Genomic DNA, 4,813 nt, shown 5'->3' with positions numbered 1-4,813 from the left:
GTATTTTACATACACTCAGAGCACTCTCTCTTTACTATTTGCACCATTACTACTTCTATTAATATTAATAATGCATAGAAACACTGAAATACATTGAAATTGTTATGGTGAAATTTCTCAGTTCAGATATGAATGACTAAAACAGTTTTTCAATTATCTCAGTAATTACAAAACTTTTTAAGGAGCCATCTTTAAATTAAGATGTAATTTGTATGTAATAAAACGCACAAGTCTCAAATTTACCATTCCATGTTTTTTGTCAGTTTTATTCACCCATTTATTGTCAGTCTTTTAATTTTAGCAATACTGGTGCTATCTCATTACGGTTTGAAATTGCCTGATAACTAATGATATTGAAAATCTTTTTATTTGTATATCTTTGGTGAAGTGTTAGGTCAAATCTTTCAACTGTTATTTTTACTGAGTTACTTGTCTTCTTATCAAGTAGTAAGAATTCTTTGCATATTCCGAATATAAGGCCTTTATGGACATGTGTTTTAGAAATATTCTCTCCTAGTCTCTGGTTTGACTTTTCATTGTAACAGTGTCTTTTGAAGAGTCAAACTTTTTAATTTTGATGAAATCCAATTTATTAAGTTTTTCTTCATGCTTTTTTTTTGGTTTTATTTAAAAAAATCTTTGCCCAACCCAAGATCCCAAAGATTTTTCCTATGTTTTCTTCTAGATGTTTTACAGGTTTAGCTCTTTTGTTTAAGTCTATGATCAATTTTGTATTAATTTTTGTAGATGGTATAAGGTAAGAGCCAAGGGCAAGCTTCAATTTTTCTCTCTCTCTCTTTCTCTCTCTCTTTTGTTTTGTATACATAGCTGTCTGACTGTTTCCACATCATTTACTGAAAAGATCTTTTCCTTCTTTGAATGACCTTGGAAGCTGTTGAAAATCAATTGACACTTTTCTTGGAAATCAATTAGATCTATACAGACACGTCATCCCGTTCCATTGATGTATCTATCTGTTTTTATCCCGTCTTGATTACTATAGCTTTAGGGTTAAGTCTTGGAACCAGGTAGTGTAAGTCCTCTGATTTTGTAGGTTTTTAAAAATTGTTTGGACTATTAGCAGTTGTCTGCGTTTCCATGTAAAGTTTCCATGAAGTATGATGTTAGCTTTAGGTTTTTTGTAGGTGCCCTTTGTCACACTGAAGAATTTTTGTTCTTTTCCTAGATTTGCTGAGAGTCTTTTCTTTAAATGGTGTTGAATTTTGTCAAATTATTTTCTGCATCTATTGAGATGCTCATATGGTTTCTACTTTCTAGTCTGTTAACGTGGTGAATTACAATAATTGATTTCCTTTTCCTTTCTCTGTTTTCTTCTGGTTAGAGGGTATGTCAGATATTCAACTGATAAGAAGAGATACTACACCTGCTCTTCGCCAAAAGGCTGAGAAACAATCTACAATGATTGTTTTTCAAATGTTAAACCAATTTTGTGTTACTGAACTATATCCCCTTGGGTATGATTTATCCTCCTTTTTATATATTGCTGAATTTGATTTGCTAAACTTTTGTAAAGAATTCTTTGCATCTACATTTGTGAGAAATGTTGATCAGTAGTCTCCTTTTTATTGCAACATCTTTGTCTTTGACATCAGGGTAACGCTGGTCCCACAGAGTGATTTGGGAGGAGTCTTCTGTTTTCAGGAAGCAGATTCTAAACCTTACATGGAAATACAAACAACTGGGAATAGACACCAAGAAACGTAATTTTTAAAAAGAAACACAAAGTTGGAGGTCTTACACTACCTGATTTCAAGACTTAATCCTAAAAATCATGTAGAATTGTTTTTATTTCTCCTTTCAATGTTTATTAGAATCACAAGTAACTTTTGTCATTTACTGCTTCCAAGAATCTTGCCTATTTTACATAAGTTAGAAATGTATGGCCATAAATTCATTTTATTCCCTGATTAATTTTGCAACGTGTGCATGACCTACAGTGATGTCTTGTCACTCAGTCCTGTTGTTGGTAACCTATGTCTTCTCTTATTTCTTCATCAGTCTTACCACAGCTTTTTCAATTTTATTGATCTTTCAAATAACCAGTTTTTTATTTTGATATTCTATACTGTTCTTGTATTTTCTATTTCAGTGAATACTCCTCATATTTATTATTTCCTTCTTTTTGCTTACTTTGGGATTAACTGTCTCTTCTTTTCTCCTCTTTTATTTTATTTTTGTGTGTGTGAAGAATTGGCCCTGAGCTAACATCTGTTACCAATCTTCCCCTTTTTGCTTAAAGAAGATTGTTGCTGAGCTAACATCTGTGTCAATCCTATTCTGTTTTATGTGGGATGCCACCACAGCGTGGCTTGATGAGTGGTGCTAGGTCCATGCCCAGGATCCAAACCTGTGAACCCTGGGCCACCAAAGCGGAGTGCATGAGCTTAACCCTATGCCACAGGGCCTGCCCCTAACTTTCTCTTCTTTTTAAAGTTTCTTAACATAGAAATTTATATCACTGATTGAGGTCTTGCCAATATAAGCATTTATTGACATGATCTTTCCTCTAACCATTGCTTTGGCTGCATCTCACAAATTTTATTATGGGGTGGTTTCATTTTTATTTAGTTCAAAATATTTTCTATTTCCCCCATGTAAACTTTTTCTTTGATCTATGCTTTATTTAAAAATGTGTTATTTAATTCGCAAATATCCAGGAATTTTCCAGATATGTTTCTGATGTTGAATTTTTTTCATTTAATTCTGTTGTGGTCAGAGAACATACTATCTAACATTTCAATTTTTTAAAATTTCTTAAGACTTGTTTCATGTCTCAGAATATGGTCTATCTTTGTAACTATTCCATGTGAACTTGAAAAGAATGTGCATTCTGCTGTTTTGGGCGAAGTGTTCTGTAAATGTCAATTGGGTTAAATAAGTTGATAGCGTTCAAGACTAGTGTGTTCCTATTGATTTTCTGTCTTCTTTTATCAGTTATTGAGAAAAGCATGCTAATGTACCCAAATATAATTGTGGATTTCTTTCTCTTTTTTTCTATTGGTTTTTGTTTCATGTACTTTGAAGCTCATTATTAAGTGGATATGCAGTTAAGGTTATTATATCTTATTAATTTGACATGTTTATCAGTATGAAAGAACTTCTTTATTCTTGGAAATATTCCTTGTTTCAAAAGCCACTTTATTTGATACTAATATAATGACTCTAGCTTTTTTTTGATTTGTATTTTATGGTATCTAATTTTTCATCTTTTTACATTAAAACTATCTGTTCCTTTATATTTAAATTGGGTTTTTCTAGATAGCATCTAATTGGGTCCTGCTTTTCCATCAATCTGACAATCTCTGCCTTTTAATTATACTGTTAATTTTTAATGCAATTGTTGCTAGAGTAGGGCTTAAATTTACCCTCTGGCTATTTGTTTTCTACTTGTCATACTTAATCTTTGTTTTGTCCTCTTTTCCTGCCATTTTGATATTAATTGGGTGTTTTTGATTATTCCACTTTATCTCCATTGTTGGCTTATTAGCTAAACCTCTTTTCGGGTTTTTTAATGGTAGCTCTAAAGTTTGCAATACAATCTTTAACTTCTACATTCAAGTACTATTATACAACTTCATGTCTAATGTAAGAACTTATAACAGTGTAGTTCCATTTCCCTGCTTCCAGCCTTTGTGCTATTTTGTCATGATTTTACTTTTACATATGTTGTAGACCCCAAAATACACTGCTATTTTTGCTTTTTAAACTGTTTTGTCTTTTAAATGTCTTTAAAATATTTTTTAAAGTTTTAAAATTTTTCCATATGTTTATGATTTTCAATGCTCTTCATTTCTTTGTGCAGATCCAAATTTCTGGTAATATTCTTCTTCCTCCTGAAAGATTTACTTTAACATTTTTTCATAGTGAAAGTCTGATGGTAATAAATTTTCCTAGCCTTTTTTATGTCTGAAAAAATCTTTACTTTTATTTTATTTTTAAAATATATGTTGGCTGGATATAGAATCCTAGGTTGACTTTTCTCTTTCATTCCAGTTCTTTAAAGATGTTCCACGATTTTCTTCTGGCTCGAGTGCTTTCTCACGACAAGCTAGCTGTCACTCGTCTACACTTAACATGTCTTTGTTTTCCCTGGCTGATTTCAACAGTTTCTCTTTACCACTGATTTCAGCAGTTTTATGATGATGTACCTTGTGGTGATTTCTTCCTGATTCTTCTGCTTGGGGTAATTTTGGGCTAATTTGGTCCACTACTGAGACAGTACCTTCCTAAGGACTCTACCCAATGCCCTGCATATGAAGATATTTTTCCGCTCTGGCTGTCAGAAATGGCAACTGTCCCCGACTCTGTGTGAGTTCTGGGGATTGTTCCGCCTGCTCCTTTCTGTGACTCTTTCCCCTGACTCAGGGAGTTTCCTTACATGCAAACCTAGATCATTATTCCAATAGAGATTTGACAAGAAGACCCTACTTCAGACCTCTAGAGAGATATACAGTCATGCACTGCATGATGACGTTTTGATCAACAATGAACCACACATACGATGGTGGTCCCATAAGACTAGCGCCATATAGCCTAGGTGTGTAGTAGGCTATACCATCTAGGTTGGTGTAAGTGCACTGTATGAAGTTCTCACAATGATGAAACACCTAATGTTCACACATTGCCTAACAACGCATTTCTCAGAATGCGTCCCTGTCATTAAGCAACAAGAGACTGTATATTAGATACATATACATATATATATATATAAAGTGAATGAATATATAGATATATATTCTTCCTCTCTGGTTCCCTGCCTTACAATTCTAGCTTCCTTAGATTTCCAAAGTCC

At 33.1% G+C, this 4,813-nt stretch overlaps 1 pseudogene; it reads right to left on the bottom strand.

Annotated features, from left to right (window-relative positions):
- Positions 1-1,285: 1,285 nt before the first annotated feature.
- Positions 1,286-1,414, bottom strand: LOC123288383 (U2 spliceosomal RNA; annotated as a pseudogene).
- Positions 1,415-4,813: the final 3,399 nt, after the last annotated feature.

This window comes from Equus asinus, chromosome 1 (assembly GCF_041296235.1).
Source record: "Equus asinus isolate D_3611 breed Donkey chromosome 1, EquAss-T2T_v2, whole genome shotgun sequence".
Taxonomy (NCBI): Eukaryota; Metazoa; Chordata; class Mammalia; order Perissodactyla; family Equidae; genus Equus; species Equus asinus.
This window is presented reverse-complemented; position numbering and strand designations above follow the sequence as displayed.